The sequence below is a fragment of the Marmota flaviventris genome, chromosome 13 (genome assembly GCF_047511675.1).
Source record: "Marmota flaviventris isolate mMarFla1 chromosome 13, mMarFla1.hap1, whole genome shotgun sequence".
Taxonomy (NCBI): Eukaryota; Metazoa; Chordata; class Mammalia; order Rodentia; family Sciuridae; genus Marmota; species Marmota flaviventris.
The window spans coordinates 63475753-63500363 of record NC_092510.1 but is presented as its reverse complement, the minus strand read 5'-3'; the positions used below and the strand labels follow the sequence as shown (position 1 = coordinate 63500363).

General features: G+C 34.0%; 1 non-coding gene across 1 annotated transcript; it reads right to left on the bottom strand.

Moving 5' to 3' along the window:
- Nucleotides 1-331: 331 nt before the first annotated feature.
- LOC114082030 (small nucleolar RNA SNORA69) lies at nucleotides 332-459 on the bottom strand. Its single transcript, XR_003580897.1, has one exon. It is a non-coding gene; the product is annotated as a small nucleolar RNA SNORA69 (small nucleolar RNA).
- Between the last annotated feature and the right edge of the window lie 24152 nt (nucleotides 460-24611).

Below are 24611 nucleotides of genomic sequence, written 5' to 3'. Positions count from 1 at the left end.
ATCTTCTAGTCTCCATGGTTTTTGATGGAAATTCAGTTTTTAATCGTTCCAAAAAACTTAAATGAAAGTTCTTTTCTCCGACTTAAATAATTTTGCGGGGCTTATTGAATATGAAGATTGATATTGTTCATCTAATTTGGAAGAGTTGATGATTATGTTTCAGTTATTTCCCCATCCTTTTCTCTGACATTCTGTGTGTATACAGGTGCACTTGATATGAAGCCACAATTCTCTGGGACTCTGCTCATATTTTGTTCTGCTTCTCAAACTTGATAATTTCTATTGACTTAGTTTCAAATTACACATTTTAATTCATCTGTGATCTCAAAACTGTTGTTTTGTCAATCTGTCATGATTTTAACCTCCTAAAGGCAAAATAAAAACTGATCAGCATGCCTGTTTTAGTAGGATAGTTGAAATATTTCCAAGAAAAGGAATACCATAATAGCAATCTGCTTTGGGATATTTTCTATTAGCTGCTTTTCACCCCTCTGTGTTTTTAGAATATTTTACTATGTCTTTACACTTCTTATAATTTGTTTTTAAAAACTGAACATTGTAGGTACCATATTGTAGCATATCTGATAACAATGTCATCTTACTGAAAATCTGTCTTTGTTTTCTTCTTTTTAAATTAGTCATTGATCTTGTTTGTCTTGTTTCTAGTGATTTGTTCAGCAGCTTTCCTGGGCTAATTTTCTAGATTCTTTATTCCCATACTATGTGTGCATTGAATTATTTGCTAGCATTTTATTATTATTTTTTTAAGTTTGTGTTTATTTTTAAGCCTGAGTCCCTCATTGTCACCTCTGCATCAGCAGAGAGATTGTCAGAAGATTTTTCTAAATTCCTCACCTGTTTGTCCTATGCTTTTAGTCAAGAGGATCTTCATATTTAGACTTCAGGAAGCTTGCAAAACAGCCTTAGCTTTAATTTCCTCTGCTTAGGGCTTCAGGATCAGCCATGGTGATTGAATAGGGCCCTCTCCTTTTCCAAGGCTTTCTTAGGCATGTGGCATTTTGTTAGATCTCCAGGAAAAGGTCATAGTTTTTTGGAGTCCCTAAGGGTGGTCTAGTTCTCCAGGTTCTTGTTTGCTGAAACTGAAATCACAATCATAGGCAACATCAATGCTGCCAGCATGTTGTTATTGTTTCAATGATGTCCTAGGGCAGGGCTGTTTCTGTTGAACTGAATCTGAATCAAAGCATATATCCATATATTGTTAGACTGGAGATTATACATGAAACCTCAAGACTGGACAAAACAAACAAACAAAAAAAACACACACACACAAAAAAACCAGAATATTAACTCAGCAGGGTGCTTTTACCTCAGCTAAGTCCATCCTCTTAGTATGATTCAAGGTTTCAGGTTTTTGACTATGTCACCACTAAGCTGCAGAGGGAGGAGGCATGATATTAGTCACATGTCAAAGCATTTCAGATCTTGCTAACTTTACTGAGGCTTCACAGCTTATTATGGATTTTTAGTATGTTCCGTTTCCTTAATTAATTTCCAGAATTCTGGGATGTGAGACTTTAATGATTTTGCTCATAATTTTGTTGAGGGAGTATGTTTTTATTGAACTCATGATATGACATTCCAGAAATAAAATTAACCCATTGTGAAAATCTACATTAAATGTGGAATTTTATTTTCTCATGGCAATGATTCGTAAGTACACATTTAAGTAAATAGAAATTAATAAGAGCAGCTTTTGAAATGGACATTTTTTTGGTCTAAGATTACTACCACTGTGATTTTGTAAATGTGGAAAATAAATTAAACTTTAGAATTTAATTTTAAGGAGTTGAAAACAAAAAGTAAAATTATAATTGAAAGGAATTAGATTTTTATCTGGCTACTATTATTACAAAATCTTAATATTTTGTATATCTTGGAAACAGCCAATAATTCCAGCACTTAAATTTTAGATTTAAATTGAAGAGAACTATGTTTTTATGTTTTCTGTAGCTTATAAAGTCACATAAAAACATAATATAATTTCTAAGTGCATAAGAAATTATTTTTTTAAACAAATGAAAAAACTGAAAATGGAAACACCTTCTTAGTTCTTTCTGAAATATACTTTTAAATAATTGCATGAGCAGCTTAATAGGTTTTTGGTTTCTAAATTCTCTTAAAGATTTTTAATTCGAGAAGAGGAGCAGCAGCCTGCTGAGAGGCAGAGCCCCCCCCCCCTTGCGCAGGCAAGGTAGACGGAACTGTGACCACCCACAGAGCAGGCCCAGCGGCCTGCTGAGGGGCAGAGCCGCCCCTCACCCCCCGTGCCTGCCAGGTAGGCGGAACTGTGACCACCAACAGAAAAGGCCCAGTGGCCCGCGGAGGGGCAGAGCTTCCAATCACTCCTGCAAGGTAGGTGGGCCTGCGACCCACCAGCAGAAGAGAAGCAGCGGCCTGCTGAGAGGCAGAGCCGCCCCCTCCCCCTGCGCCTGCAAGGTAGACGGAACTGTGACTACCCACAGAGCAGGCCCAGCGGCCTGTCGGCGTGGTAGGCACATTGCCCCAATTGGAGGAGGGGCAGAGCCGCCGCCCGTGCCTGCGAGGGAGACTTTGGGTAAGCCAATCAGGATAACAGCTGATCTTTCAACACAGACTCTGAAAGCTAGAAGATCCTGGAATAACATATTTCAAACACTGAAAGAAAATGGGTTCCAACCAAGAATTGTGTTTCCAGCGAAATTAAGCTTCAGGATGGAAGATGAAATTAAAACCTTCCACGATAAACAAAAGTTAAAAGAATTTGCAGCTAGAAAACCATCTCTTCAAAACATCCTTGGCAAAACATTACAGGAAGAGGAAATGGAAAATAACAATGAAAACCAACAGGGGGAGGTAGGACAGTAAAGGGGGGAAAAATAATCAAAGAGGAAAACAAACCATGTTTAGTAACATAAATAAACAAATATGCCTGGAAGAACAACCCATATCTCAATAATAACCCTAAATGTTAATGGCTTAAACTCACCAATGAAGAGACACAGGCTAGTAGAATGGATCACAAAACAAGACCCAACAATATGCTGCCTACAGGAGACGCATTTGATAGGAAAAGACATACATAGGCTGAAGGTGAAAGGTTGGGAAAAATCATATCACTCATATGGACTTCGGAAACAAGCAGGAGTGTCCATACTCATATCAAATAAAATAGATTTCAAGCCAAAATTAATCAAAAGGGATAAAGAGGGACACTACATACTGCTTAAGGGAACCATACAACAACAAGACATAACAATCATAAATATATATGCCCCAAACAATGGTGCAGCTATGTTCATCAAACAAACTCTTCTCAAGTTCAAGAGTCTAATAGACCACCATACAATAATCATGGGAGACTTCAACACACCTCTCTCGCCACTGGACAGATCTTCCAAATAAAAGTTGAATAAGGAAACTATAGAACTCAATAACACAATTAATAACCTAGATTTAGTTGACATATATAGAATATACCACCCAACATCAAGCAGTTACACTTTTTTCTCAGCAGCACATGGATCCTTCTCAAAAATAGATCATATATTATGTCACAGGGCAACTCTTAGACAATATAAAGGAGTAGAGATAATACCATGCATCCTATCTGATCATAATGGAATGAAACTGAAAATCAACGATAAAAGAAGGAAGGAAAAAGCATACATCACTTGGAGAATGAACAATAGGTTACTGAATGATCAATGGGTTATAGAAGACATCAAGGAGGAAATTAAAAAATTCTTAGAGATTAATGAAAACACAGACACAACATATCGGAATCTATGGGACACATTGAAAGCAGTTCTAAGAGGAAAATTCATTGCTTGGAGTTCATTCCTTAAAAAAAGAAAAAACCAACAAATAAATGATCTCATACTTCATCTCAAAACCCTAGAAAAAGAAGAGCAAAACAACAGCAAAAGAAGTAGAAGGCAAGACATAATTAAAATCAGAGCTGAAATTAATGAAATCGAAACAAAAGAAACAATTGAAAAAATTGACAAAACTAAAAGTTGGTTCTTTGAAAAAATAAACAAAATCGACAGACCCTTAGCCATGCTAGCGAAGAGAAGAAGAGAGAGAACTCAAATTACTAGCATACGGGATGAAAAAGGCAATATCACAACAGACACTTCAGATATACAGAAGATAATCAAAAATTATTTTGAATCCTTATACTCCAATAAATTAGAAGATAGTGAAGGCATCGATAAATTTCTTAAGTCATATGATCTGCCCAGATTGAGTCAGGAGGATATAGACAACCAAAACAGACCAATATCAATTGAGGAAATAGAAGAAACCATAAAAAGACTACCAACTAAGAAAAGCCTAGGACCGGATGGGTATACAGCAGAGTTTTACAAAACCATTAAAGAGGAACTAATACCAATACTTTTCAAGCTACTTCAGGAAATAGAAAAAGAGGGAGAACTTCCAAATTCATTCTATGAGGCCAACATCACCCTGATACCTAAACCAGACAAAGACACTTCAAAGAAAGAAAACTACAGACCAATATCTCTAATGAACCTAGATGCAAAAATCCTCAATAAAATTCTGGCGAATCGGATACAAAAACATATCAAAAAAATTGTGCACCATGATCAAGTAGGATTCATCCCTGGGATGCAAGGATGGTTCAATATACGGAAATCAATAAATGTTATTCACCACATCAATAGACTTAAAAATAAGAACCATATGATCATCTCGATAGATGCGGAAAAAGCATTCGACAAAGTACAGCATCCCTTTATGCTCAAAACTCTAGAAAAACTAGGGATAACAGGAACATACCTCAATATTGTAAAAGCAATCTATGCTAAGCCTCAGGCTAGCATCATTCTGAATGGAGAAAAATTGAAGGCATTCCCTCTAAAATCTGGAACAAGACAAGGATGCCCTCTCTCACCACTTCTGTTCAACATAGTTCTCGAAACACTGGCCAGAGCAATTAGACAGACGAAAGAAATTAAAGGCATCAAAATAGGAAAAGAAGAACTTAAATTATCACTATTTGCAGATGACATGATTCTATACCTAGCAGACCCAAAAGGGTCTACAAAGAAACTATTAGAGCTAATAAATGAATTCAGCAAAGTGGCAGGATACAAAATCAACACGCATAAATCAAAGGCATTCCTGTATATCAGCGACAAATCCTCTGAAATGGAAATGAGGACAACCACTCCATTCACAATATCTTCAAAAAAAAATAAAATACTTGGGAATCAACCTAACAAAAGAGGTAAAAGACTTATACAATGAAAACTACAGAACCCTAAACAGAGAAAGAGAAGAAGATCTTAGAAGATGGAAAAATATACCCTGTTCATGGATAGGCAGAACATCATCAAAATGGTGATATTACCAAAAGCTCTCTATAGGTTTAATGCAATGCCAATCAAAATCCCAACAGCATTTCTTGTAGAAATAGAGAAAGCAATCATGAAATTCATATAGAAAAATAAAAGACCCAGAATAGCAAAAACAATGCTAAGCAGGAAGTGTGAATCAGGCGGTATAGCGATACCAGACTTCAAACTATACTACAGAGCAATAGTAACAAAAACAGCATGGTACTGGTACCAAAACAGGCGGGTGGACCAATGGTACAGAATAGAGGACACAGAAACCAATCCACAAAACTACAACTATCTTATATTTGATAAAGGGGCTAAAAGCATGCAATGGAGGAAGGATAGCATCTTCAACAAATGGTGCTGGGAAAACTGGAAATCCATATGCAACAAAATGAAACTGAATCCCTTTCTCTCGCCATGCACAAAAGTCAACTCAAAATGGATCAAGGATCTTGATATCAAATCAGAGACACGGCGTCTGATAGAAGAAAAAGTTGGCTACGATCTACATACTGTGGGGTCGGGCTCCAAATTCCTCAATAGGACACCCATAGCACAAAAGTTAATAACTAGAATCAACAAATGGGACTTACTCAAACTAAAAAGTTTTTTCTCAGCAAAAGAAACAATAAGAGAGGTAAATAGGGAGCCTACATCCTGGGAACAAATCTTACTCCTCACACTTCAGATAGAGCCCTAATATCCAGAGTATACAAAGAACTCAAAAAATTAGACAATAAGATAACAAATAACCCAATCAACAAATGGGCCAAGGACCTGAACAGACACTTCTCAGAGGAGGACATACAATCAATCAACAAGTACATGAAAAAATGCTCACCATTTCTAGCAGTCAGAGAAATGCAAATCAAAACCACCCTAAGATACCATCTCACTCAAGTTAGATTGGCAGCCATTATGAAGTTAAACAACAACAAGTGCTGGCGAGGATGTGGGGAAAAGGGTACACTTGTACATTGCTGGTGGGACTGCAAATTGGTGCAGCCAATTTGGAAAGCAGTATGGAGATTTCTTGGAAAGCTGGGAATGGAGCCACCATTTGACCCAGCTATTCCCCTTCTCGGTCTATTCCCTAAAGACCTAAAAAGAGCATGCTACAGGGACACTGCTACATCGATGTTCATAGCAGCACAATTCACAATAGCAAGACTGTGGAACCAACCTAGATGCACTTCAATAGATGAATGGATAAAAAAAATGTGGCATTTATACACAATGGAGTATTACTCTGCATTAAAAAATGACAAAATCATAGAATTTACAGGGAAATGGATGGCATTAGAGCAGATTATGCTCAGTGAAGCTAGCCAATCCCTACAAAACAAATGCCAAATGTCTTCTTTGATATAAGGAGAGTAACTAAGAACAGAGTAGGGTCGAAGAGCATGAGAAGAAGATTAACATTAAACAGGGATGAGAGGTGGGAGGGAAAGGGAGAGAGAAGGGAAATTGCATGGAAATGGAAGGAGACCCTCAGAGTTATACAAAAGTACATACAAGAGGAAGTGAGGGGAAAGGGAAAAATAATACAAGGGGGACAAATGAATGTCAGTAGAGGGGGCAGAGAGAGAAGAGGGAGGGGAGGGGAGGGGAGGGGGGATAGTAGAGGATAGGAAAGGCAGCAGAACACAACAGACACTAGTATGGCAACATGTAAATCAATGGATGTGTAACTGATGTGATTCTGCAATCTGTATATGGGGTAAAAATGGGAGCTAATAACCCACTTGAATCAAAGTGTGAAATATGATATATCAAGAACTATGTAATGTTTTGAACAGCCAACAATAAAAAATTTAAAAGAAAAAGATTTTTAATTCCCATTCTCAGCAATTTGGTCTTGAAATATTTTGCTAAATAATGGAATTTTACTTTGCAGTTCATTTTTCTCTATGATTCAACTAAAATATATGTAAGAGTCAAAACCAAAATTTAACATTGTAAACATAGTGAATTAAATTCAATTTAGTGCAATATTTATTAAGGATAAATATTGTTTTAAGATAGTTTAGAAAATGTGGCTGCCAAGAAATTCATTTAATTTTGATCTGTTTTTTCTACCTTAAAAAGTCATTAATAAATCTCTTCTTTGTACTTCAGTTTCCTTATAAATAAACTTGAAGTAATAATATTACCTGCCTCAAATCTGGTTTGAAGTAATAATATATTAGTTTACATCTTTGGATTTCTAGAACATTTAGGGTAATATATATACTATATACCTGCTACTGCATAATAGATTCTTAATAAAGATTGATATTAATTTCTGGATTGAGAATGGACCCTCTACCATGTACATCACAAATATTTTATAAATTCACTAAGTAGAATGAATTTGAGTTTCTGTCCTTGGAAGAGTTATTACAAAACCTTATCTTCACCCCTGATATTGAACTGATATGTGTGGCAACAGAAATTATCTTGTTAAAAGTCACTCTAACATTTAATAGGTGTTTTATACTTATATAAACTAATGTCTTTTTCTTTCCTATGAAAATGTACTCTTTTGACACTGAAGGTTTTAGTAACATCCCTTATAAAACATTTTCAAATTTTGACATGATTATCTACCAGCTTCTAGCAGACCAATCATTGTCTGCTCATTTTATTTATGTGGTGATAACACAGAAGATGACTGAGACAATGGAGTTGTGTACACATTATGATTGAAAATTTATTACATAATGATGACTTGATACATTGATCCACTTCACTGATTTTATATATATATATATATATATATATATATATATATATATATATACACACACATACACACATATCATGTGTGTGTATATATATATATATATATGTATGTGTGTGTATGTATGTATATATATTTATGTATGTGTGTGTGTGTGTATATATATATATTTATATATATATATATATATATATATATATATATATATATATATCTGTATCGAACTAAAAAGCCTCTAAACAGCAAGAAACAATAAACAAAAAGTATAAGATAAAATATTTATAAACCATATATTTGGTAAGAAGTAAATAACCAAAATTTGTAGAGAACTCAAACCAATATCCAAAAAAGGAAAAACAAAAAAAGAAGAAGATAAAGAAAGGGGGGGAGAGAAATTGCTTTTTAGTATGTATGGTTTTTTAATATGGTTTAAGAATACCATATGAATTTGAACACTCTTTCTTGTAAACCCCACTTGTGAGTCAGACTAATTAGTCAAATAAGTGTTTAGAAAGTTTACAAAGTTTTGATTCCAGACCTACTGTAATGAGTCACTCTGCATCACAGACAGATTGACCAGATGCTTAGAGAATACAATACAGTGTCCAATACCTTGAGCTCATTCATCAAAGACATTTACCCAAAGGCTGCAGAGCCCTTTATCTATTAAGAAAGAAAGAAAGAAAGAAAGAAAGAAAGGAAGGAAGGAAGGAAGGAAGGAAGGAAGGAAGGAAGGAAGGAAGGAAAGAAAGAAAGAAAGAAAGAAAGAAAGAAAGAAAGAAAGAAAGAAAGAAAGAAAGAAAGAAAGAAAGAAAGAAAGAAAGAACACTTTAAAATGTGCTGCTGCTCTTTCATGGTGAGGCATAAATTGTTGTCCCAAGTTAGAAGAATTTCAAAATGCAATTGCTTGATGAAATATCTATTGTCTAGTATCACAATGACATGCTTTTATGAATGGTCACATTTAGAAACATTATTTAATACATGCTTCCTATTTTTTATTAGTACCAAGAAGTACATCATCTTGGATCTCAGAGCTGAATCATAAAGTGACTAGGGAAGTGATGAACAGCATTTCTTTACATAATATGTTCAAAGGAATCTTACATCTTATAAATTTAAGAAAAGGATAGATTTGAGAAATAAGAGTAGGAAAGTATATTGCAGCAGACAGAATTCTCCAGAGAAACAGAACAAATAAGTTGTTGATTAAATAGATAGATAGATAGATATAGATAGATAGATAGATTGATTGATTGATTTTAAGAAATTGGCTCACATGATAGTGGAGATTGGCAAATCAAATATTTACAGGATAGAACAGAAGACTAGAGATCTAGGAAAGAATTGTGATTTAAATTCAGAGGAAAGTTAGGTGTGGTGGTGCACAGCTACTTGGGGTCGAGGAGCTGAGAAATGATCATGAGTTCAAGGCCAGCCTGGGCAATTTAGTGAGACACTGTCTCAAAACAAATTTTAAAAGGGTTGGGGGAGTAACTCAAGGGTTTGATATTCATTTTGCATACTTGCTGCACTGAATAAATTCCCAGTGCCATAAAAATGAATTAATGACAGAGACATAGCCACATCAATGTTTATAGCAGTACAGTTCACAATAACTAAACTGTGGAACCAACCTTGATGCCCCTCAATAGATGAATGGATAAAGAAACAGTGGTATATATACACAGTGGAATATTAGTCAGCAATAAAAGAGAATAAAATCATGGCATTTTCAGGTAAATGAATGGAGCTAGAGAAGATAATGCAAAGTGAAGTTAGCCAATCCCAAAAAGCCAAAGGCCAAATGTTTTCTCTGATATAAGGAGGCTGATTCATAGTGGGCTTGGGACAGGGAGTATGAGAGGATTAGATAAACTCTAGATGGGGCAAAGAGGTGGGAGGGGAAGGGAGTGGGCAGGGGGTAAAAAAAAAATGGTGGAACAAGATGGACATCATTACCCTAAATATATGTATGAAGACACGAATGGTGTGAATATTCTTTATATATATTATATACAACCAGATATGAAAAATTGTGCTCTATATGTGTAATATGAATTATAATGCATTCTGCTATCATATATAACAAATTATATATCATATATAACAAATTAGAATAAATAAAAAAGATATACAAAAATGAATGAATCAATCAATCAATAAATAATTGCAGATATAAGCCAGGTACAAACCTGTAATTCTAGCTATTTAAGGAGTTGAGTCTGGATGATCATAAATTCCAGGCAAGCGGGGCAACCTGGTGAAACCCAGTCTATCTATCAATCTATCTAATATATATATATATATATATATATATATATATATATATATATATATATATATAATCCAGAGCTAATTGGCAGAATTCCCTCTTTAGGCAAAATCAGTCCTTTTCTATTGAGGCTTTCAACTGATTATATGAGGAGACTTTTATACATCATGAATAGTAAACTAGTTTACTGTAAGTCTACTGATTTAAAGCAGATGCTCTGTTATAAGTTTATAGCACCTGTCATCCCAGCTAATTGGTAGGTGGAGGCAGAAGGATTGCAAAGTTTGAGGCTCCTCTGGACAATTTAGAGAGACCCTTATCAAAATAAAATTTTAAAAGGATTGCATTTGTAGCTCAATGGTATTGTACTTACTTAGAGCACTTGAAACCCTCAGTTCAATACCCAGCACTGTGAAACAAACAAACAAAAAGTCCACTCACTTAAATTCCATAGTATTACCCTCAAATATCCTCAAAGCGAAATCCAGATGTCTTTGGCCAAATATCAGAGTAAAGTAGCCCAGACCAGTTGGTCTATCACCCTACCACCTCTTTCTTACTAACCTCTCTCAGTGGATACCAAGAAATACACTGATCATAGTTTCTAAAGCAATTTCTTTCCTAGGACGCAGATATTTCAGAATTATTTCTTTTATGAAAATAATGCTTGCCAGGCACAGTGGTGCATGCCTATAATCACAGAGGCTCAGGAGGCTGAGGCAGGAGGTTCTCAAGTTTAAAGTCAGCCTGAGCAACTTAGCAAGACCCTCAGCAACTTAATGAAAGCCTGTCTCAAATTTAAAAATTAAATAGATAGATAGATAGATAGATAGATAGATAAAAAAGGGAGTGTGGCTCAGCAGTTCCTGGGTTCAATCTCCATACCTAAAAATAAAAAAGATAATTTTTAAGGTTGAGAATCAATATGACTTAAGCACATTTTTAGTCTAGCTTTGTAGCCAATAAGTCGAAAGTGGATTTTCAGCAACTATTCTTTTCATTAAATTTAATAAAATACTTTTCATAAATAAAAGTAAAAGTCTACAGTGATGGCATTGAAGAAAAGGATATTGTAGACATTGTAGCATTATGAAAAACTTCAACATGGATATTTCCCTTATAATTATCTTGGTTTTATTTTTCTCAGTTTACTGGGATATATAGCAATGCTCCTTAAAGAACATTCCATTAACTTCTATACTTAAAGGGTATTAATAGAAATTAAGTGAATACAAAAGATGTTCTGTATTCAAATAAGTTTGAGAAACACTGATCAGACCTTGCCTCAGTCATCTTTTACTGCCTTACTCCTCTAGAAATTATAAGTGTGCACAGTGAATGTTCTTCTAGAACATGAGATATAGTATACTAATTTTACTGTACTGGTTTAACTACTGTACATCATTTTTTTATGCCATGTTGAACCACTGCTGCAAATATGTATTTTGAAATATTCTTCTTGGTTTGAAACTTTATTCTTTGTTTTCAAAATTTCATTGAATTCTCAAGCACTCACAAATATATATTTTTACGTAACTAATTAATTTATTTTAATTAGGTATATAGGCAGCTGAATGCATTTTGATTCACTGTGCACAAATGCAATAAAACTTTTCATTTCTCTGGTTGTACCCAATGTAATGTCTCACCGCATGTGCACTCATACATGTACCTATAGTAATGATGTCCATCTCATTCCACCATCTTTCCTGTACCCATCCTCCCCTTCCCCTGCCCCATAAAAATTTCTACGCTTTTCCCATGCCTCACCCCCTCTATTATGGATTAGCATCCACTTATCAGAGAGAACATCGGGCCTTTGCTTTTTTGGGATTGGCTTAATTTGCCATAATGTTATTCTCTTTTAATGCTGAGTAATATTCCATTGTGTATACATACCACAGTTTGTTTATCTGTTCATCTGTTGAAGGGCATCTAGGTTGCTACCACAGTTTAACTATTGTGAATTGAGCTGCTATAAACATTGATGTGGGGGACTGCAAACACATATTTTTTAGGGTCGTTTTTTTCTTCAAGAAAGCCTACTTTAGGCTGGACATGGACGCCATATCTATTTTGAAATAAACAAATTTTTTTAAACAACTGGAATCTTCAGTACCAAAAAGAAAGCAAACAAGCAAATAAAAAACAACAACAACAACAACAAATAAAAAACATGTACCTCTGTCTTTATTGAGATTATGTGCAATTAATATATCAGTTTGGGGAATTGGCAACTTAATATTGTTTTCTGCTACACATGCATGTCTCTCAAACTATGTAGGTATTGTTACTGGGGGCCCCAGCTACAGGCTTGACTTCAGTAGTCCTAACAAAACACATTTGATCTCCTGGCACATGAAAAATTTAAGAGAGAAATAGTGAAATTTCAAAAAAAAGTGAATTTATTTTTTGTTTGACCCAAACAAGGAAAACAGCTAGACTAGAAATATGTCTTCCATGTATTGACAACAGCTCAAGATTATATAGAGGAAGAACAAAAGCTGAGAGCTATGCATATGTGTTTGCAGTCTGGTCAGGTTATGTGGGTTACACATCTGGTTTTATGGATGGGTTCAGTTGGCCAGGGGTTGGAAGAAGTCTCTATCTTCTGTTCTCATCATGAGATCATTGCTTACAAGATACTAAGATAGAGAAATACCTTTAATAACAGGTTAAAGGAACAAAAAGAAGTTAGGACTGAATGTCTGAATTTTTAAAAGTTTTTGTTGTTGTTTTATAGGAGATAGGGTATTTTTAAATTTCCCTCATCAATGTATGATGGTTGTGTTTGTTATTCTAGTATCAGAATACTATGCTTATTAATACTACTAGAATTAAAATAACTTTTCTAGATCCCTTCAGAATTTGCTTTAAGAAACTGAGTTGCCTGTGATTAGAACATTCTTTGTCATTTTATATAAGGACACACATACACTCACAAAATTCTAAGTACATATGTGTGTATGTGTTTATGTAAATTATATAAGTAATGGACTTCTCTCCTAGGTAGAGAATCTTAGCACTCAGGCTTCAAAGGTTGTAAAACATTTATCTGATTTCATCTTATCCCCAATAATGCTGGCTTTTTTCTTTCTTACTGTTCTGCCAAAGAAAAGAGCAACAGCTCTACTCTTCCCTTCTAGAAGGGCATCATTTCTGGGCTTTAAATTCATTTAACTTTGCATAAATTCTTAGAGCTCTTATACATTTATATCAAACTAATATTTTCATTAGAATGGAGAAACATTTCTTTGCTACTTGCTACATTCAAAATAGAAGCATCCTTATTTAAGTATGTTTAATTTCTCCATTAAAGGCCTTTACTATTATAACCTTGTTTATTTTACACAATAAATTCATTCTCCTTAATTAGTTACAGTGGTTTTATTCATATATTTCATAATTAACAATAAAGCAAATATATTTATATTAAAATAAAATAAGAGAATTTGCATACAGTCTTGATTTCATATATCATTTATTATTTTTATCAAACTGTGAGCTATTGAAACCTATATCACTTTATTATTGATAAAGGAAAAGCATATATCAGGAGATCATAATAGAGAATTTAGAAATAGCACCCACTGCATATCAAAATAAATTTATAATAAAGTTTTTAAATATAAATATACCATGTGTTTGTGCATATACTATCATCACTTGGTCCCCATGGAGGACTGGTTGCAGAATCTCCATGGATACCAATATCTGAAGATGCTCAAATCCTTTATAGAAAATGGCCTGGTATTTACATGTAACCTACTTACCTCCTCCTATACACTTTAAATCATCTCTAGATTACTTATATTACCTACTTCAATGTAATGATATGTAAATATCTGTTTTACTATGTAGTTTAGGGAATAATGACAAGAAAAAAAAATAATGTGTAAGCATTTAGTGAGGATTTATTTTTCCAGATACTTTTGATCCAAAGCTGGTTGAATTTATAGATGTAGAACCCACTGATATGAAAGGCCAACAGTACTAATTTACAAAACATTCCATGAAATGTTTAAGGGGCTGGAAATAAAGGTGCAAGGACAATAAACAGGAATGGTGTTGCAGAAAGTAGAGAAATTCAGTTCACACGGGAGCACACACAGGGCTTACATGTGTAAGAAGTTAAGACAGTTAAAAGAAAAAACAAATACCTGGATTCAAAACAGGATTCTATGATTTGAAACTTCCTTCTGTTTCTATTGCCTTCTACCACTGGATTGAAATTGAGGAACAGAAATAGAATGTGCTTAGAAAGCTGTTTCTGTTAGGACAGTGACCAATTATACCTGGAGGTCTAGGTAGGAAGCTCATCACTGTAATGCTGATTTTTTACAGTTTCTTGTCAGTTGGCTCCTTCCCTTCACAGACCTTCAACTGTCTCTCTCAGAATCAAATCTCTCTTTATGGATGCCCTTAAGCTCAGAACTTTTAGTAAACCTGGCAGGGAAAAAAGGAAGGAAATTCAATAATACCAAAATTTTTCTAGGTGATTGAACAAAAAGCTCAGAGAATAATGTTTGTGTATTTGGCAAGGACATGTAGGAGGTGATATTATTTGTATGGTCAGGAATATCCAGGAATATCAGATACTATTTCTTCATTGGCAGGGCAGTGAGACTGAGAAATCTTTTTATGAACTCCTGAGAAAAATACTATGTGTTATAAAAAATTGAAGTAGAAAGAAGAAAAGACTGAAAGAGATGCAATTCTTATCCACTCAGGTAAAGAATACTTTAAAAAAGATTATTCTCAGATGGAGGAAAGTGATTCTGTAGAATTATTAATGATAAAGCAAGAAATCTCTGAGCTGGAAAAGTCCAAAACCTCATTCTATGTGGAAACAGTTGTCTATTCATATAATGTGTGCTCTTATACTCTCTCTCATTCAATTCAGTATACCTTATTGCACCCCACAAAAGCAAGCATGTTGCTATAGATTCATTACATGTAAGGGACGTGATAGAAAAGCTTCCTTTCTGAATTATGAGATGCCCCTCCAAACAGGTAGGCCCTCTGGGAGAGGCAAAAGATGAGGTTTTCTTAATTTCATCTTTGTTGGTTTTGTTTGTTGTTGTTTTAATCTACTTCGAAAAGGAAGTGCAAAAAAGATTGAGGAGGGAGTCTAGATGTCATCCATCCTGATTTAACTTCTGCTTCTCAGGACAACAGAACCTGACATAATGCTTCTGACTTTGTATATGTTTGTGCTAATGTGTCGTGGGGATTTAAACCACCTTTTTGCCATCGTATTTTTAATGCAATGCTGTGTCAATTTAGTTGGTACTAAAAGGCTGTTAGTAAAAAAGATAGTTTTAATTAAAATATAAAAGTATTAGTAAGACAACATGTATGCTTCCATTGTGTTGATTTAAAATATACTGTTTTAAAAAATGTTAATGCAAACATTTAATGAATAAATTTACATTTAGAATTGGTGTAAAAAAAAAAGTAACTGGCAATAGCCATCCAAAATAACACACATTGTATGTGGAGGTATACCTTCCAACAAAACAATTCTTTTGCAAGTAAAGGAAAATGATACTCAAGGCAAACAAAACATTGAAATGCAGTGCACTTTTAAGTCAGCAGCAATTCAAAAGGGTGATGTCTGGGCTTTGTTCATAAGCATGCTACAAAGTCAGCCTGAACAGATGGAACCCCATCTGCAGGGTGTCTATATCTGTAGTAATGTTCTATAATGTGCTGATATATAAAATCTATAAATAGAAAGCTCAGTAAATTAGTGCCCCTTTTACACATTGTAACAAGTTGAAAATCTTAAAAATCTCAGCTAATTGGTTAAAGAAAAAGAGTGTCTGTTCACCTTATGGTTTATAGTCTTGTTTGATAGCAATATCAGCATGCTTACTATGATTGCCATCCTAGACTATTCTGTGAAAACAGAAAGGGAAAAAAGAAAAGAAAGAGGAAGACAGCCAGATAACACATACCAGTTAGGATCACAAAGTTCAAAAGTGTTTTTTAACCTGAAAAGAATTCAAGTATAAAGATTGATTTATTTAGATGGTAAAATGATGTTGACTATTAGTTTTAAAGAACAAAATATTCTACCAGTTTGTGTTTAAGTTTGGATTGAAAAGCTGTTTACTGTCACTACATTATGAATTCATCTGTCAATGTAATTATTTAAAAATTTAATAATCAGAGATATTTCCATTTTCTCATAGAGATAATCTTTCATGATTTTATTGTTTTTTCCCCATAAGGGAACTAAAATGAAACAACCCAGAATGCTTTAGAAAAGTTCACAATGCAAAAAAAATGTTATTTTATATTCAATTATTGTATTATTTTATTCAAATGCTCAGTATCTGTACACAGGGTATGTAATCTTGGACAATTTGGTGTATCTTTCTTTTTGTCAGATTTCTCATCTGAAGAATGGATATTTCAAGTATATAATCTCATTAGGCTTTTATGAGAATTAAAAGAGTTTAGATATACAAATAACCTAGAGCTTTATCTCACATGAAATGTGTTTAGTGAATACCAAATATTACACTATGGAGTATACTTTCTGTCAGCTCCATCCTCCCTCCACGTGGCCTCCCCAGGATGAGACTGGGTACATGTTTGTTACCTCCTCCACTGAAAAAAAAAATGTTCATTTAAATCTTTTTTCTCTAATATAATGTTGTACTGTAAGACAGATGTACCTGGGTACCTGCTGAAATTAGAAATTTACAGGACAATTTTCAGAATGTTCTTAGAATTTACCTGGTTAGATTCCTGCTTTGGTTTTGGCTGTTCTCATTATTCTGGTTAATGGAAAAAAAAATTCATGATTTCATGATTCTCCCTGGATTTTTCTCTGAGTGTTTGCTATCTTTCTTATGAAGGTTCTTTTTTCCATAAACTACTTTTTTCTCTTCCATAATCTTGTTTCCCTTCCCATTTCTCCTGAATTTATAGATTAACATGATCTATTTCTTCTAGTGATTCTTTATGCCTTTCCCTTCTTCTTATACAAGTAATTCCTGCTGTGATCAACTCTTTGCACCTAAACAGAACAAGTGATCCTACTAATGAAAATATAAGACTCTGAGACAGCAAGTATATTTGTAAATAAGAACGTGGGCTTATTAGGATTTTGTGCTTTTCATGACTTCCAAAGTTGTCTATACATGGTTACAAAAGGCTCTGCTGTTCTCACTCCAGAGAAAACAGGTAGAGGGATGTACCATCTCTGTGCATGCCAGACAGCTCATAAGCTGGACCAGTATGTCTCCAAAGACCTCATCCTTGAAGCCTTTCCTAGAGTCAACTCCTTCTCAGACAATCATATCGCAAACAAGGTTGATAAACATTTGTCCTCCTCTTTGCTTGTGAATAATGGGAAGGGTAGTTGATGTAAATTGTTCAGATGGACATAGGTTTATAAAAGTAGTTTGTGTTTTAATAAAAAGGTAAAACTAGACTCAGTTTAATTAAAGTTTTTTTTTATTAATGAGGAAAGTCAGGTATAATTTTCAAGTGGTCCCTCACAAAATATATGGGAATGGAATAAAAATACTTTAATTATTGTCCTTGAATCAATAAAGAAAAATACAGTACCTCAGTTTCTGGGTTTTTTTAATTTGTTTTGTTTTTGGTCCTGGGCTACATCCCTAGCCATTTTTATTATTTTATTTTATTTTGAGCAGGATCTCACTAAGTTACTGAAGTTTTGACTAAATTGCCAATGCTGATCTAGAACTTGCAATCCTGTCTCAGTCTCTCAAGTCACTGGTATGACAGGCATGTATCACCATGCTTGGCTCAGTTTCTGTATTATTATAAGAAGTTGGGAAAAAAGAAGTTGGAATTATCCTACACATTAAGAAATAGGGACAAGTTTTATAAGAGTGGAATTATTTCATTTTGGAGACAATTACAAACACTTCTCAGAGGAGAAAATGATGGTAATAAATTGGAATTTCCTAACTTTTCTTTCCTAACTCTTCTGCGTATCAAAAAAAAATTTTTCATAGACCTTTTCCAAAACAGATATTTGGGCGACACTCTCAACCTACTAAATCAGAATTTCCATCTCCCTTGTGTGTGTGTTATTGAAGATTGTTGGTGTTCTACCTGGGTGTTCTACCACTGAGCTTCATTTCTAACCGTTTTATTTTCTGTTTCTGTTTTGAGACAGGGTCTTGCTAAATTATCTATGTTGGCTTAGAATTTATAATCCTCCTGCTTCGGCCTCCAAAATAGCTCGGGATTATAGGCATGTACTACTGTGCCTGGCTCATCATCTTCTATTAATTATCATGTGCGAATGCTCTACAAAACTACTACTCTAAGCTTTGAAGTACAGCCTTTTTACTTGTAATACAAAATATATCATCTTAATGCATTCATTTTACAACAATTAGAAGAATAGGAATACAAAATAGATGAAAATAATCAGAAATGATTTTGCCATGATATTCAGATTATTGTCATAGTTTGAAAGAAGAGTAAGTTTTAAAATATATGTTGGGGAGGTTTTGGAGGAGCAATGAAATCAAATGAAGCTAAAAATATTAAATTTTACAAAATGAGTGATAAGATGAATAAGAAGTTGTTTTGAAGAGTCGCCATTCACTTATTTTCACCTTTTAGCACTGAATCAAAACTAATGCTTACACTATTTATTTAAATTACTTCATTCTCTTTGGAAAAAAATTGATTTTTTCTGACTTTAAATGTTCTAGAGTTTTTATATTATGCACTCCTTTGGCAGTTTTAACCTTGATTTCTATAACATTAGTTAATTTCCCAGACCCTGGCTTAAGTGAAAATGAGATCACATTCCTTTGTAATAATAGAAAAATTTGCACTTCTAAAATCCTATTTATTTGGACTCTGCTTTCTAATGATTCATTTACATTTTATAAGGAGCTTAAGTGAAGCCTAATTCAGCTTTGCCAAAGAATTACTTATATACTTATCAAATAAATCGGGAAGATAATATTCTGAAACAAATCCTCTCCCTTACACAAGAACTGATTCAGTTGTTTTCAAAAGCAAACTTAATGTGAAAAGACATGATGGACTCTATCAGTATTGATTAAAAGAAAGTTGAAAGGCAAAAGTTTTTATTACTAAAATATAGTAATTCTGATTCTTTTGGATAGCAAAATATAGATTGAATATAGAAATGTGCATTAAGTAAACATTTAACAAAATAATCCCACAGTATGTGCACTCATGTGGCAACCATCTGAGACAACAAAAGGAACATTTGTCAGTATTTTGGGTTCTCTAACTGCCTCATCACAGTAATAATGTTCTCATTCTCCTCTAAAGATAATCAATATTATGAATTTTATGATAACCATGTCTGTTCTGTTAAACCAAAATGATTGATAATGAGATATATCTGACATAAAAGTGTTTATTGAGCCACTATAGATGCTAGCCCCCAAATGGACCAGGTTGTGGGGCAAGTTTCAACAACTACCAGCAGTAAGGCTAGGTAGCAATTGGAGGGATATTGGTTAGAACCAGAACTGAGAATATTTTTATAATGAAAATTTGGAAAAGGAAAGCAAGAATCCTTTATGCTAACAATAAGTGAGGTGGGATAATGGGGGAACAGGAGGAGTTCTGAAACAGGAGGGCAGTCCATAAGGAGAAGTATTTGCTGTTTCTGCCCTGGTTTGGGTTAACAGTTGGAAAGTTTCTATGTAAACAGGGCACTGGGGGTCAGCAGGGAGGGGATTTAGGTCAAGGTTTCAACACACATTCTGAAATATGAAAAAGATTTTTGTTGGGTTTGTCCACAGTTCTTAATGGATTAACTTCTCTTATCTCTTTCCCCCTTCCATCCTCCTGTAATTAAATTTAGGGTATCTCAGAATTTTTATTTTATCAGTGCCTTATTTTCTGCATATTTTAATTACTTTTCTAAGCTTTCATAAACAATCTGGTTTAGGTTCACTTATAATTGTATTATACATAAAGGGAATTACAATACTAGATTCTTTTGTGATAAGCTGCTGTCATTCAAAACTATGTTTTTAAACTGACATGTTTGTATGTAGTTGTTCATTAATTTTTATTGCCTGATGTTCCTTTTATTAATATAAAGCATTTTATTCCTTGCACAGCTCCAAGGCATTTGGATTACTTTCTGCATGCTTTAACTTATGAATAATCATGCTAAAATTACCTCTTGTACATGTCTTCTGGTGCACGTATGAATACATTTCTCTAGGGAATACCCCTAGGAGAATAATTGCTAGGTTATCGTATGCATCTCATAATACAATGAAATTTTACTTCTAATTACCCAGAGTTAATGGTGTGATCCACAGTAAGAGTATTACCACTTTAGATATCAGTCATAAATTCAGGTGTCCCTCATTCTTTCACATTTCTAATCATTGAGCTACAAATTCAGAGGGATCCCCATGACCCCACTCAGGTTTGAAAATTCCCTAGAACGACTCACAGAACTCAGGAAACTTCTATCCTTATATTTATAGTTTTATTAATTTATCCTAAGAAATATCTAGCAAGGTATAGGAGGTTTACAAATGTAGACTTTCTGTGCCTTCTCCAGGTGCAATTCTCAAGATGCATCACTTGGTAGCACACTGATATGTTCACCAGCTAGAAAGCCCACCAATCCTTCGTACCTCAGAAACATGATTGATGTAATCATTAGCCATGTGTTTGAAGTCAATCTCAAATTCCTATCCCCTTGTAGAAGTCCTTGTTGGACTGGCTCAAAGCCCCAATCCACTAATCTTCTTTTTGGTCTTTCAAGAGACCAGTACACATCCTAAATTGTCTAGTTTCCATAAACACAGGCATAATTCAGGGGCTCAAGTATAGTAAAGGTGCTCCTAACACTTGAGAGATTCTAAGAAACTTAGAAGCTCTGTGCCAGGAATTAAGAACAAAGGACAGCTCTGCATTATGCAACATCTACTATACATATCATAAACAGTATGAAGCTGGTATTCAAAGTGACTAACCAGCCAGGCAAGGTGATAGATGCACATCTGTATTCCCAGCTACTCGGGAGACTGAGTCAGGAGGATAGCAAATTCAAGTCAGCCTCAGCAATTTAACAGAACTCAGTATCAAAATAAAAATAAATAAGTGAGTAAAACATAAAAAGTGCTGAGGATGTGGCTAAATGGTACAGCACCACCCCTGGCTTCAATCCTCAGTACTGCCACAACAACAGCAGCAACAACAACAACAAAACAACCCAATCACCCTCCCACAATATGTTCATGAGTCTGTCATTTCACATATCCAATTTTGATTTTTATCTCTCTTTTTTTATTTTTTGACTATTAATTTTTTTTTTTATTCTGGTTAATTCATGGAGGTATCATGCTGTGGAGACAATTTATATTTTCCTATGAAGTCAAACAACATTTTGCCTATTTAATTACTACTTGGATATTCTCGTTTCTGACTTTGTGGAAGTTTAAGTTTTTTTTTCAGAAATTTTATCTTTTTTAAAATTGATCTGTAGACCTTAATTGGATATTCTGGACATAAATTCTCTATTAGTTTTACATATTTCAAATACATTTGCCAATTCTCAAGGTTGAATTTGCCTGTTATATCTTTACTTGAATGTAATTTATGATCTCAGTATAGTCATATTTATGAATGTTCTTCTTGTGATCGGTGTATTTTTTAATCTGCTTTTTTTTAAAGACTCTCCTTATCTATGTTCAGGTTTGTTTTCATTTAACAACACACATTTCTTTCTACACTTTGCTCAGAAATATTTTTTCCTAGAAACTATTTTTTTCCTAGAAACTATTCTAATGTAATTTTAAAAGGATAGATATATTCTCATGGAATATTTAATTTGGAAAAAGTCAATCACTCACCATCTCTCATTCACTTCTCCACATTTGTGTAGTTCCAGTTTTTGTGATGAATCCCACAAATATGTGTGTTTCATCCTACTTACTCTTTTCTGTTCCATTGATCAATTTTTCAACTCTTGGTCCAATACATTATGTCTTATTAATTGTCACTTTATGCTAAGTTTTCATAGGCAATAGAGGAAATTATCTTTTTTTATTCATTTTGAAGAGTGTCTGGGTATTCTTGAAATCTTACATTTAAATTCAAATTTTAGAATCAGCTTATCAAAATATATATTCACACCCTCACAACCTTTGAGATCTTTATAAAGTGGGGAAAATCAACAGCTTTACCTTATTAAGTCCTCCTGAATAGAAAAATGGGATATCTATCTATTTCTAATTTTAAAAAAATTCTCACAAAAAATGTCATCATTGGAAATTTTAGGAGTTTAGATTTCTCTTTCAACTTTTGTGAATGTTTGTAGCAAGAAGATTGGTCTAAATTATCTAGTCTCCCATTACATGTAACCAACTCCCAAATCTGGTTTTATAAAATTTTACTTTCAAAATAAGTACTTATTTTATGATATTATTTGAATTTTTTGAAAAATTTGTGTTGTTAAATTAAAAAAAAACTCTGAACATAGATAAGGATAGTCTTTTTTTTTTTTTTTTAAGTGAAACTATTGTGCTGTATACTGGTACATACCTGTAATCCTAGCTACTCCAGAAGCTTAGGCAGAATGATGAAAAGTTCAAGGCCAGCTGAGCAATTTATAGAGATAGTGCCTCAAAGTAAAATAATTTCCAAAAAAGGATTGGGGATGTAGCTCAGTGGTAGAATGCATGCAAGTGCAAGGCCCTGGATTTAATCCCCAGTAATGCAAAAATCAAAGTAAGACTATTGAAACCCAACAGTTTGATATCAGAAATCTGCAAGTATTTTAAAAATAAACAGAAAAGACTTACTTTATAGATAAAGAAACTTTTCTGAGCAAGTAAGCTGAACAAAGGAAAAGGATGGGAGAGACTTCAAAAAGAAAGAGTTGCTATAGTTAGCTGATTCTTAGAATAAACTGATGAAATGACACATTCTACTTTATTGGTGGTTTGTTTAGTGTGGTACAAGGGAATGAATAAATCCAGGGCCCTGTGCTTGCATGTACACTATCATGTATCTGCATCCTGATATTTAAAAAAAAAAAAAAATTGAGACAGGATCTAGATAAATTGCTAAGGATGGCTTTAAATTTTTGATCCTTCTGTCTCAGCTTCCTGAGTAGCTGTTAATATAGGCATGCACCACCATGCTTGGCTTACATTCTTCTTTTTAGTGCTTACTTGGGCTTGTCAGCAAGCAGAGCTCAGGCAACTACAGCCAGTAGAAAATTCCAAGTAAGGTTTGTGTCCAGAAAAGAAGGAAAGAAAAGGGCAATTGTAAACCCAGGTTCATCTATTTTTTTTTTTTTTTTTTTAGTTTTCCTTGGAGTAAAATTTTTATAACCATACTTTCCTATGGCATATGAATTAGGACAATTAGAAAATTAGGACAATTAGAAAAGAGCCTGGGTGCAATGAAAGGTAAGAAGGTAAGAGTAGACAAAATCTTCTATTGCAAAGGGCATCTTGTATCTTATGGGGACAATACATCTGAGTATAGGCAGATTGGAAAACAGGATAAGAGGCATAAAAAGAAATTAGACTAGTGGCCCTAGGGAGAAGCCTGAGAGCAAAGGGTCTGACCAAGTTATATGTTTTAACATTTGCACATACTTATTAAAAACTGCTGTATATGTTTCAACAATATTATACTTATCAGTATAATCTAACATATCAAGTCATCAAGCAAATATAACAATTGAGTTCATTATCCCTGATAATTCCCAGCAATTGGAGTATGCATAAATGTGTTTTACATGTTTGATTAAAATATTATATTTTTAGCTAACTTAGTTTTTTAACTGGTATATAATAACATAAAAATTGTACTTATTAATGGAGTGACATGAGATTTTGATGCAAGTATACATGTGTAATGTTAAAAGCAGGCTAAACATATCTATCTTCTCAAATATTTCTTTTCTTTATGGTAAGAACTTCCAAGAGCCTTCTGATAGCTTTTGAAATGTACAAAGCATTATCATTTTTTGTGAAATAGCATACCTATGCTACTTATGCCTGTTTCTGCAGAGCAAGGCCATCTGCATAACAAAATCAACTATAGACAGCACTAGCTCAGTAATTCTTACAACCTTGCTGGAAAGTTTCATAGGAGTCAGTGGGAGTAGCAGGCATGAGTTTATTAGAAGGGATAGGAAAATGGAAAAGGGAAGAGTCTCAAGGAAGAGAATGTTTTCTCTCACAGAGGGAGAGGGGCAGCACACCTCTTTCCTGGG